This window comes from Hylobates moloch, unplaced genomic scaffold, assembly GCF_009828535.3.
Source record: "Hylobates moloch isolate HMO894 unplaced genomic scaffold, HMol_V3 SCAFFOLD_18, whole genome shotgun sequence".
Taxonomy (NCBI): domain Eukaryota; kingdom Metazoa; phylum Chordata; class Mammalia; order Primates; family Hylobatidae; genus Hylobates; species Hylobates moloch.
Genome location: NW_026652293.1, coordinates 9847072 through 9860559, shown reverse-complemented (window position 1 = coordinate 9860559; position 13488 = coordinate 9847072).

The window sequence follows — 13488 nt, the reverse complement described above, 5'->3', positions numbered from 1 at the left end:
CAATAGATATGATGGACTGCATTAAAATATGTTGAATTCCTTGTCCCTGGAGGGGACTGGACTGATAACGATGGATGGAGCTGTCTTAATGAAGACTTGAGCAATGGATTGGGTAGGGCTTATTTAGATAGATGAACTCTGAGGTAATAGAGTGAAATGTAAAAAACCTGGACTTCTAAGTAGAAAAGATCTGGGGTTTTGTCCTCAATCCACATCTAGCTGAAAGGATGACATTGGGCAAGAGGTTTTATCTCTCTGAACTTGGACTTCCTCATCTGGAAAATGGTGATAACAAGACAATTTAGGTTTCTGTACAGATTAAATGTGGATGAATTTTGAACACCCAGGTACATAATAATACAAGTTATTTCCCTCTCTCCAGATCCTTTGCAGTATCAAGATTCTATAATTTTATGTGAGATCTGAGATATGTCTTGAAATCTAAATAGGACTTAGGTGAGCACATAGGGAGATAGGCATTCTAGACGGAGGACTTTGATTTTAAGGTGATATATTTCTAGATTTTGTCTGTCTCACATCCCTTCTCTTTTTTCAATGACAGTCAAGTAATTTGGAGACAATTTATAAATCACAAAACAATCCTCTTATCACCCAACTTCTCATTGTGTAGCTATATAATCCATATCTTGAATGGCAGAAGTAAATCTTCAAGTAATTCCTTTTAAAAGGACAGTAGGTATTCTATTGACTGAGCTTTTGCATATCTGAGAATGCTTTTCTGTTGTCTTCACCCAGGCGTATTCGTTTGGTCAGATATAAAATACTTTTTTGTAAATCCATTTTATGTCTGGCTTAACAGGAGACAGATGAATTCTCATAGGTTTCTGCATTCAAACTGTTATAATACATTGTCTTGGTTGAAATATATGAAGAAAATCTGGCTTCACACGGATATATACTTGGGAAAGGGAGAAATATTTAAATATTCTTTTCAGATAATTCTGGATATTCTCCTTTGATACTATATCAAAATTCAAGAAGTGGCAGTCTCCTGAAGTTTAGTTGCAATGTGGACTCTAAAACCATATCAGTGAATCTTTCATACTCTGTTCAGTTAGAATCCATCAGTCTATCTTTCACATTGAATGGATCTTTTACCCTAATTTTGTAACATCATGCATTTGGTTATTTGGAAAATAATAGTTGGCTGAGTTATACATGTCTTCCAAATGTCAACACATTTCATTAAACAATATTTAAAAAGTCACATTCATTTGCATTCCCACTAATCTCATCAGAAAAGTCTTTAAGCAACAGAGAACTGAGCTCAAAGGTGGCAGATATGACTTTCCCAATATTTTAATTTTCACTTGAAATATGACATTTTTGCATTGGCAACAAACACCAGCAATTGTTTCCTTTGAAGTAACAGGTTCACTTTGTTCATTTTCAAGTAAAAATGATGATACATGAAAACAGCAGCTAGGTCAGCTTGCAACTCAATTGCACATATGCTTTTCCTTGAGATGATCAGTATGTTCCACTAGGTACCAGAAGAGCTTTATGTATACTTCCTATTTGTCACACAGAATATTAAAAAGATGTGTACTTAAGATTCAGGACAGGGCCGGGCGCGGTGGCTCACGCCTGTAATCCCAGCACTTTGGGAGGCAGAGGTGGGCGGATCACCAAGTCAGGAGATTGAGACCATCCTGGCTAACACGGTGAAACCCCGTCTCTACTAAAAATACAAAAAAATTAGCCGGGCGTGGTGGCGGGCACCTGTAGTCCCAGCTACTCGGGAGGCTGAGGCAGGAGAATGGCGTGAACCTGGGAGGCAGAGCTTGCGGTGAGCCGAGATTGCGCCACTGCACTCCAGCCTGGGTGACAGAGCAAGACTCGGTCTCAAAAAAAAAAAAAAAAGAAAGAAAGAAAAGAAAAGATTCAGGACAACAAAAATTAGTATTTTTTATTGTTTCAAGTACACTCTTTTTTCTTCCTGCAAGTGTGTGGTGGTGAAGAATATAATAATTACTAGTACAGTTGGCACCATGGCATTGATTTGTGCTAAACTGCAGTTTTATCCAGCCTTGTTTTTTATCAACAGTGCAAATATCTACGTGGTGAAAAAGGCCAATAACATCTTAGTATTATTACAAAAATAACTTTGACCTTGAAGACTCTCTGAAAAGTTTTCAAAGACCCTGAAGGGGTTCATGGACTACCCTTTGAGGACATCTGTTTTAGGACATGTCTTTTGCTGATTTATGGCTAAGTCATATAACTTTTCCCTAAAAGTTCTGTATCTATTGTTCCCTTGGTTTCTTATATTTAGTATTACAAAAAAGATTAAAATCAAACATAATTTGTTTTCTTTATAGCTCACCTGTTTAGGTACTTAGGTCATTTTTCTTTATTTTGTAATTAACAATTTTTGCCAGAGTATGTCTATATGGGTCTATTTGACTTTTCTTCAATATGATGATCACTCTTGGTTTTCATGCTTTTACCCATCTCTAAAAACTTTCAATTTTGACTTTTTTTTTTTTGTTTTTTTTTTTTGTTTTTTTTTTTTTGAGACAAGATCTCACTCTGTCGCCCAGGCTGGAGTTCAGTGGCGCGATCTCAGCTGACTGCAACCTCCGCCTCTCGGGTTCAAGCGATTCTCCCACCTCAACCTCCCAAGTAGCTGAGATCACAGGCACATGCCACCACGCTTGGCTAATTTTTGTATTTTAGAGACAGGGTTTCATCATGTTGGCCAGGCTGGTCTCGAATTCCTGGTCTCAAGTGATCCATCTTAGCCTCCCAAAGTGCTGGGATTACAGGTGTGAGCCACTATGCCTGGCCTCAATTTTGACTTTTTTTTCCCCCCATTTTTCCTCCCTCTCTTAGGAACAGCTGTAATTCTTGAGTTATTAATGAATTTATTTTGTCTGCTGTTGCTACCATCTTTTTCTCTTTATTTCATCCTTTCTCATCTTTTTCCCACAGTTTGGGAGATTTCCTCGTTTTGCCCCCTACGTCATTCATCGATTGCATTTTCTGTGGTGTCCATGCTCTGCGTTACTGTCTTTGCATCTTTTGGTTGTAATGGCTGTTTTGATTTTCTTGCAGTTCTCTCATATCGCACCTAAGTCTGTTTTCATTTCTCTTGTGCTGCTTGTATTTCATTCTGCTGTCCTTTTATCTCTCCTATTCCCTCTTTATGACTTTTTACTCCCTGTTTGTGGAGGACATGACCTCTTACCTCCCAGCGATTATCAAACCCAGTAAAAGATATAGATTTTCTTTGACTTGATCACTGCTAATTTTTGGACTACCTGAGCACCTTGTTGGAGCTCTAGCTGTTTGACAAGTTGTGTGCAGAGCTTCTAACCCTATTCTCTAGGTCTGTTACACATTCCCCTAGAGCAGTTTTGACACAGTAAGATGAGATCTTCTAACTTCCAATGCATGGTTTTCTGAACCAATAGGTTTGGAGAGAATGTATCTTTCTATCACTTGGTGAATTGGGGAGAGCTTCATTAGCATAACTTTCCTGGCTTCTCTCTACTTCCTCACTCTTAGCTTCCTGGGGAGAGGAGTAAGGGTTACCTGAGTGGTGAGTTTAAGAAAATGGGTCTGGGTAACTTAGTCTTTTCCTCCAGGAAGCTGGTTTGCCTGTAGAAAGTAGAATCTTCTGATAGTTATTGTCCATGAAGGAAGATATCCAGAGGCAAACATTGTCTTTATAGTAAGGAGGCTTGCATTTCAGACGTGTAACCTCAAAAACCCCAACACCTGAAATGTTGGGCTGTGAACCCTGGTAAGTATATAGGGGGTTAAATTTTGGATGGCGAAATATACACACAAGGGGGCATTGAGTTATGTAAGGTGTGTAGCTTTGAGCTTTAGACTTCAGAGTGTGTTTAACATGTCTTGACTTTGGCATCTTAAAGAAGTTATATTAAGCCAAGTGGGTTTTTACTGTTTTGTAGATCGCTTTTAACTTCTCAGGAGCCTTTAAGTCTTAAGCCACCTCCTATTTTGACCTTGGCAGGCAGCTATAGTTTATGTGGGGACATTGCAACTTGTTCTTTTACAAAAAGGCAAAGCTGCACACACTGGGTCTTAGTGAAGATGTGGTCCTTAGGAAAACAGTACACCCCTCAACAAGCCTCTTCATAGGCCTCAAGTGGCTTTGTAGTGCACACCGTGATTTTATGCTGAAGCTTTAGCTATGGCACTGGTCTTACTTCACACGTGTGAACTTCTTGGAAACTTCAGCAGACACTGGTGGATATAGAGGACTTAGTGAGCAGGCAGAGCTAAGGCAAGAATTCAGATTCTGGGGGAAAACAAACAACTATTTCAACATGTAATTATTTTAGGAACTGGTGGGCAAAAAAAATGTTTACTGCTGTTAAAATCCAAGCCAGTTGAATCCATGTGAGCTACAAAGCATTTGTAAGAATTAAATTTTAAATTATTACTGCCACGAGGAATCTTCTGTTTTATGGTAATTTTCTTTATCTTGATCTATGTGCTGGTGACTTGGATGCATTCACTTTGTGAAAATGTGTTGAGCTGTGCACTCGATTTGTATATCTGTCCATTTGTATGTCTTACTTCTAAAAATGTTTGTATAAAAAACAATTAGTGCCAAGCCTATGTAAATAGAATTTGATTCCCTGACCAAAATCCATTCTATATTTTAATTAAGGCTGGGCGCAATGGCTCATGCCTGTAATCCCAGCACTTTGGGAGGCTGACGTGGGTGGATCACTTGAGCATAGGAATTGGAAACCAGCCTGGGCAACATAGCCAGACTCTGTCCCTAAAAAGAAAAAATTAGACTGGCACAGTGGTATGCACCTGGGGTCCCAGCTACTCAGGTAAGGTAGGAGGATTGCTTGAGCCTGAGAGGATAAAGCTATGGTGAGCAGTAATGGCACCATGACACTCCAGCCTGGGAGACAGAGTGAGAGCCCTGTCTCAAAAAAAAAATAAATAAATAAATAAATAAAAACCCCAAAATCTAAAAATTAATTTAAAAAGTATATTTTAACTAAATGTTTTATTGCAGGCTGGGCATGGTGGCTCACACCTGTAATCCCAGCACTTTGAGAGGCTGAGGTGGCCAGATCACTTGAGGGCAGGAATTCCAGACCAGCCTGGCCAACATGGTGAAACACCGTCTCTACTAAAAATACAAAAATTAGCTGGGTCTGGTGGTGGGCACCTGTAATCCCAGCTACTTGGGAGGCTGAGGCAGGAGAATTGCTTGAGCCTGGGAGACGGAGGTTGCAGTGGGCCAAGATCGTGCCACTGCATTCCAGCCTGGGTGACAGAGCAAGACTCCATCTCAAAAAAAAAAAAAAAAAAGTCTTATTGCTCAACAACTGTTAATCAGATATTCTCTTACATGAAGGCAAATATATCCTAATGCATTGTTCATTTCATGTAAGTTTACTAACATAAAGTTCTTCATAATAGTTTCCTATACTTTAAAACTCTATGTCCCCCTTTCCACTCATTATTCTTTTTATGTAAACTTATTTATTAAGCATTTATTTATTATCAATCTTGCCATACATTTGCCTATTTTAATGCCTGTTTTGTTGTTATGCACCCCTCTATGATGTCATTTCTTCTCTATTTCATCAATTTCTATTTTTACTTTTATTATTTCCTTTGTTATGCTTACTCTTAATTTGTTCTGGTTTTTAAGATCGTCTCTTTTCTCATTTGCTGTTACATGGTGGTATGTCTCTGTTGGATTTATTTTTATTTATCCTCTCTGAATTTTGTTAGGCTGTCTGGATATGAGAATTGGTATCTCTCAACAACCCTGGAAGATTCTCAGCCATTTTATCTTCAAATGTTGCTTCATCTTCGTTCTTAATGTTATCTCCTTCTGGAGCTCCACTGAGGTATGTTAGACTTTTTTATCCTGTCTTCCATGACTCTTAACCACCTTTCATTCATATTTTCCATATTTGAATCCATAGACTGAATCCTAATAAATTCTTCTTTGTTTTTACCCAGATCGAAAATGGTCAATATCTAATAAATTCTTTGGGTCTGTTTTTTGGTACACTGGTTCTTTTTTCAGTTGTGTCTAATCTACTCTTTAGTCAGTCCGTTGACTAATTTAAAATTATATATTTTTCATTTCTAGAAGTTCTGCTTTGTTCTTTTTAAAATCTACTTGGCTCTTGTTTATAGTTTCTTATTTCCTGCTCATAGTTTCTTTTTTCTGCCTTTATTTCCTGAAATACATTAAACATATTCCTTTTAGATTCTATGGCTGGGAAATCTGGCATAAGGAGTCCTTGCATTTCTGCTTCTCCTGTCTATTGGTTCATTGGGTCTGACTCATGGTGTCTTGCCTTTAGAAATTTTGTGATCCTTCTTTTTATTTATTTATTTATTTTTTTTGAGATGGAGTCTTGCTCTGTCGCCTAGGCTGGAGTGCAGTGGTGCAATCTCAGCTCACTGCAACCTCCACTTCCTGGGTTCAAGTGATTCTCCTGCCTCAGCCTCCCGAATAGCTGGGATTACAGGAGCCTGCCACCATGCCAGGCTAATTTTTGTATTTTTAATAGAGACAGGGTTTTGCCATGTTGGCCAGGCTGGTCTCGAACTCCTGACCTCAGGTGATCTGCCCACCTCGGCCTCCCAAAGTGCTGGGATTACAGGCGTTAGCCACCGCACCTGGCTGGTATTTTGTGATTCTTAACGTAAACTATTATTTTCCTTGAAAATTATCCTTAGTAATTCTTTGAGACCTGGGTTGAAAATAAGCTCTTCCTAAGACATTTTGTATTTGTTTCTACAGGTTGTTAAATTTCCACTTGAAATTTTTCTGACCATGCAGGCAGCATAAATTCAGACCAAAAACTTTTATGAGATCTAGTATATTAGTTACTTATTATATAACAAATTACATAAAATTTAGTAGCTTAAAACAAACCTCAGTTATCTTTACATAATCTTTGTAGAAAATGGGAGTTTTCTAGCTGGTGGTTCTAGCTCATGGTCTCACCTGAGGTTACATTAAAGATGTCAGTTGGGACTGCAGTCATCTAAAGGCTTAACTTAACTGGGGCTGGGGGGTACACTTTCAAGGGGGTTCAGTCCCGGGTCTGGCAAGGTAATGCTGGTTACTAGGAAAAGGCCTCTGTTCCTTGTCTGTCTACAGACCAGCTTGAATGTCTTCATGACATGGCAGCTGATTTCCCCCAGAGAGAGTGTTCCAACAGAGTAAAAACTAGAAGCCTCAATATTTTATATCCTAGCCCTTGGAAGTCACATCTAGTAATTTCTGCAATATTTTATTAGCTGCACATATCAGCCCTATTCAATGTACAAGGTGAGCGTATGCAAGAAGTGAATGCTAGCAGGCAGAGGTCACTGAAACCATCTTAGATCCTGGGTACCACAGATGGCTCATTGTTGTAAATTACCCATGGAGATTTTCTCCTCATTCTGTCTAGTACTAAGGTCAAATCGGTTGTCACCCGACTTTTTTACAATAGGATTTTATTTTTGTTTACTTTTATACTGGGGTATATTCATTTGGATCCTAACTGTAAGTAGCTATCTCCCATTAAGTTCTCCACTGGGGCCGGGTGTGGTGGCTCACGCCTGTAATCCCAGCACTTTGGGAGGCTGAGGTGGGTGGATCACCTGAGCTCAGGAGTTCAAGAACAGCCTGACCAACATGGTGAAACCCCGTCTCTACTAAAAATACAAAAAAGTAGCCAGGTGTGGTGGCAGACACCTGTAATCCCAGCTACTTGTGAGGCTGAGGTGGGAGAATTGCTTGAACCTGGGAGGCAGAGGTTGCAGTGAGCCAAGATCAAGCCATTGCACTCCGGCATGGGCAACAAGAGTGAAACTCAGTCTCAAAAAAAAAACAAAAGACAAACAAACAAAAAACATATTCCCCACTGAGGAAGTTCCCTAGGCCTATTTCCTGAAACCCTGTAATCCATGGAAATCAAGATCTCAGAGTTGTTTAGACAACCTCAGAGTGGATGTAAGAGCATTTACCTTCCAGAACCCCTGCTTGCAAGTCATACTGGGAATTTGGAGATTTATGCCAGCCCATCAATACATTTTAAAAAGTTATTTTTATTGAAAAAAAGTGTTTATTGAGAATTTTCATTGTTTTATTTATTATTTTAGTTTTTGAGACAGGGTCTCGCTCTGTCACCCAGGCTGGAATGCAGTGGCACCATCTTGGCTCACTGCAAATTCTGCCTCCCAGGCTCAAGCGATTCTCCCACCTCAGCCTCCTGAGTAGCTGGGACTACAGACACGCCACCACCATGCCCGGTCAATTTTTGTATTTGTTGTAGAGACGGGGTTTCACCATGTTACCCAGGCTAGTCTTGAACTTCTGGCCTCGAGTGATCCTCTGGCCTCAGCCTCCCAAAGGGCTGGGACTACAGGCATGAGCCACCACACCCGGCCAGAATTTTAATTGTTTTAATCAGATTTGTACAAATAAATTATCCATCATATGACAGAAATAGAATTCAATTAAAATGTTTTCCTTGAATTTGCACAATTTGCACTATTATTACAGGGTCTGCACTATTATTACAGTATTTCTAACTTTTAGAAGGGAATTCTTACCACTTTAACTCCAATGTAGCCTCTGCTGTACTATAAACATTTAAGACTAGTAATGTTCCTTTTGGTACTGTTTCAGTGACTTCTTACAAATTTTGGAATGTAAGTATTTTTTTATTACATTCAGTTCTAAATATATTATAATTCCCCATTATGTTTCCTTCTTTGGTTCGTGAATTGTTAAAAAATATATATATGTATGTATGTTTTATAGGCCAGGCGCGGTGGCTCACGCCTGTAATCCCAGCACTTTGGGAGGCTGAGATGGGTGGATCATGAGGTCAGGAGTTCGAACAGCCTGGCCAAGATGCTGAAACCTTATCTCTACTTAAAAATACAAAAAAAATTAGCCAGGCATGGTGGCACACGCCTGTAATCCCAGCTACTCGGGAGGCCGAGACAGGAGAATCTCTTAAACCCAGGCAGCAGAGGTTGCAGTGAGCCGAGATGGAGCCACTGCACTCCAGCCTGGGCAACAGAGCAAGACTCCGTCTCAAAAAATATATATATATATATTTTTTTTAATAAATAATTTTGAACACTTAATTTTAGATTAGTTGATATATTCATAGTATTGAAAAATGAAAAATATAAGATGGTATTCAGGGAAAAGTTTCACTACTACTACTGATCCCATGCACGTGGTTTCACATACTTCCTCCAGTAAAGTGCCCATTGTTAAATTTTTTGTGTATATTTCCAGATAATTTATATATATGGAAATATAAATATATACTTCCCCCCTTTACATAAATGGTGCCATATGTTAAACAATATTCAATACTTTGAATTATTTACTTCAAGTGTATATCTTGGAACTCTTTCCATGAGTTCATAGAGAGACTTGTATTTATGTTTTCCAGATATCTGCATTTGAAAATTATCTTTTTGTTACTGATTTCTACTTTTATCTCATTAGGATCAGGAAATGTGGCCCACACTATAGTAATTTTTTGGTATTTGTTTATTGTTGCTTCCTAGCTTGGTATGTGCAAGGATGATTATTGTTAAAGTATCCCCATTGAACTCACTTGTTTAATTTTGGATTTTGGAGAACGATGGTAGGTTATAAAATTTATCAGGGAAGCACTCCTATTATAGTTATTCTTCCAGATGTAGTATTTCTTTCTCTCTAACATTATATAATATAATCCAAAGAAATTTTGATGGTCCTGACATCTTGCGATCATCATAGTAGTCTAAATATAGGCTGGGAGTGGTAGCTCATGCCTGTAATCCCAGCACTTTGGGAAGCCGAGGTGGGAGGATCATTTGAGCAGGAATTCAAGACCAGCTTGAGCACAGGAGTTTGAGAGCAGACTGGGCAACATAGGGACACCCTGTCTCTACCAAAAAAAAAAAAAATTAAAAAATTAGCCAGGCACAGTGGCCTGTGCCTGTGGCCCCAGCTACTTGGGCAGCTGAAGCGAGAGGATCACCTGAGCCTAGCAGATCCAGGCTGCAGTGAGCCATGATGGCACCACTGCACTCCAGCCCAGGTGACAGAATGATACCTTGTCTCTAAAAAATAAATAAACAAAATAAATAAATAGATATAGTATGCTGTTTGCACCTATTCAGCTGGAGGTACTTAAATGCTTTTAGAGAGACTTTCACTTCTGAACATGGAAGTATAACAAAGACTACATTTACCCTCCCACCTTCAACAACTAAAAACACAGACAAAAGACAAGAAACAATAGTTTTTCTAAAACGGACAACAGCCATGCAGAAAAATATTGGTCCCTTTGAGTGAAAAAATGTGAAAAATGGCTCACCCAGCCTCATAGCTGGAGGTGTTTTCTAGACCTCCGCACAATGAGGAGGAGCCCACACGGAGCTCAGGGCCTCCTTGAGTTGAGAAGCTACAGCTGAGAATTTGAAGAGGTGAAGGCATCTAGAATTCACAGGGCAAACTATTGGAGAGAGCTGCAGAGACCTACAAAGGGTTTCCTTTTAGTCTTCAGTTGAGTACTGATTAGCACGTGGGTGTGAAAAAACTGACAGGGACCAAAGAAAGAATCATTGGACAGAATCGGGCAGAATGATTATCAGCAATTACACAAGGTTGAGAATAGTCCATATTCCCCATAATCAAAGTGGAGCAACTTTACAATACACAGGGCTAGGGTAGAGTACTGAGAAGGACTGTCTCAGTAGTGAAGTCAATTTCACTGCAGAATAAAGGTTGCTCTAATTTCACTTAAAAAACTAAAAACTGGCCAGGCATAATGGCTCATGCCTGTAATCCCAGCACTTTGGGAAGCCAAGGTTGGAGGGTCACTTGAGCTTAGGAGTTCAAGACCAGCCTTGGCAATATAGTGAGACCCCATTTCATAAAAACAAACAAACAAACAAAAACCTGAAAAGCGATCATTGAAATGACCAATATGTTTACAAATAATAGCATCCCAGAATGAATACAATAACATTTTAAAACTACAAAAAAATTCAGCACCCATGAATATAAAATTCAGTTTGTCATCCAATAAAAAATTATCAAGCATGCAAAAACAGCCCATAATGAGGAGAAAAATAAGTCAGTAGAAACAGACTCAGAAATGACACAAATGATTGGCATTAAACTAGCTATCATAGGCCAGGTGATGTGGCTCACATCTGTAATCCCAATGCTTGGGGAGGCTGAGGCTGAAGAATTGCTTAAGGCCAGGAGTTCAAGACCAGCCTGGGCAACATAGCAAGACCTCCATCTCTACAAAAAAATTTTTTTAATTGGCCAGGCATGATGGCATGCACCTGTAATCTTAGCTTCTTAGCTAAGTAGGAGGATCATGTGAGCCCAGGAGTTTGAGGCTGCAGTGAGCTATAATTACATCACTGCATTCAAGTCTGTACACAGAGCAAGACTCTGTCCCTAAAAAAATAAAATAACTATCATAAATATATTCCATATTTTCAAGAAGAAAGGACATGTTTTCAAGAAGGAATTAAGAGCATGCTGAAACACATGGAAGGTTTTTAAAAAAAAAAAATCCATATAGAACTTACAGCAATATACTGGATGGGATTTGTATTATTAGTCTACTAGGGGTGGCATAACATAATACTATGGACTGAGTGGCCTAAACAAAAGAAGTTTATATTTATTTATTTATTTTTTCTTGAGACAAGATCTCACTCTGTCATCCAGGCTGGAGTGCAGTGGTGCAATCATGGCCCATGGCAGCCTTGACTTCCTGGGCTCCAGAGATCCTCCCATCTCAGTCTCCTGAGTATCTGGGACCACAGGCATGTGCCATCATGCCTGGCTAATTTTTGTATTTTTGGTAGAGATGGGGTTTTGCCATGTTGCCCAAGCTGGTCTTGAACTCTTGAGCTCAAGCGATCCACCCGCCTCGGCCTCCCAAAGTGCTGGGATTACAGGCATGAGCCACTGCGCCTGGCCAGAAGTTTATTTTCTCACAGTTTTGGATGTTGGAAGTCCAAGATCAAGGTGCCAGGGTTGGTTTATTGTGAGGTTTCTATCCTGGGCTTGTAGACAGCAAACTTCTTGCTGTGTCCTCACATGGTTGTTTATCTGGGTGCACACACACAGAGGTGTCTCCTTCTTTTCTCATAAGGACATCAGTCCTATTTGATTAGGATGTGCCTTTCTGACTTCCTGCAACCTTCATAGCCTCTATAAAGATCCTTTCTCCAAATACAGTCTCATAGGGAGTTAGAGCTTCAACATACGGACTTTGGGAGCCACAATTCAGCCTATAGCAGGATTAATAGCCGATTAGACACTACAGAAAAAAAAATGATTGCAGAATTTGAAGACATGGGAACTATACAAAATAAAACATGCAGAAGGAAATAGATCACAGAAAAAGGTACACAGAACATTGGTGAGATGTGTGAAAACTTCAACTGGCCTAACATGCACATAATTGGAGTCCCAGAAAAAGTGAGGGGTAGGCAGAAAAAATATTTGAAAGACTAATAGATAAAAATTTTCTAAATAGGCCAGGAATGGTGGCTCATGCCTGTAATCTCAGCACTTTGGAAAGCTGAGGCAGGCAGATCACTTGAGGCCAGGAGTTTGAGACTAGCCTGGCAAACATGGCAAAACCCTGTCTCTACTAAAAATACAAAAAATTAGCTGGGCATGGTGGCATGCAGCTGTAGTCCCAGCTATGTGGGCAGCTGAGATGAGAATTGCTTGAACCTGGGAGGTGGAGGCTGCAGTGAGCTGAGGTCACACCACTGCACTCCAGCCTGGGTGACAGAATGAGACTCTGTCTCAAAAAAAAAAAAAAAATTCTAAATTGATGAAAAGTGTCAATCGATGGATCTAAGAAGATCAATGAACCCCAAGCCCAAGCAACATCAACAAAAGTAGTATGCCAGTATGCCATATTCAAGTTGCTTAGAACTACTTATAAGAAGAAAAATTTTAAATTTAAAATCAGCCAAAGGAAAAAAGAAGTCTTATCTACAGAATATAAAAAATAGCAAAAGATTTTTGCTGCAAGTAATGCAAGCCTAGAAGAGAGTGAAGCAATATACTTAAAGTACTAGAAGACAATTGTCAACCTAGAATTCTATTCCCAGAGAAAAATTTTCAAAAACATAGGACACAAGTTTTTCAGCATGCAAAAGCTGAAAGAATTTAACCAGCACACTTGAACAATAAGAATGTTGAAAGAGGGCGGGAGGCAGGCAGCACAGAGTGCGAGGTTGTTTTGTTTGGCTGAGGGGAGGGCCCTTGGCCAGGACCTGCAGTAGGCCACTTCAGGGAGGGGCTCTGCTGTGGCCACCCAGCTTGCTGCTTTCCTGGGTGCCACTCCCTCTGCCGACCCAATGCAATGTGCCAGTACCACGGCACCGATTCCTCTTGGACTCTTGGGCACTGCTCTGAGTAGTGTCACCCTTTACACCAGAAAGCTAGTGGGCGCT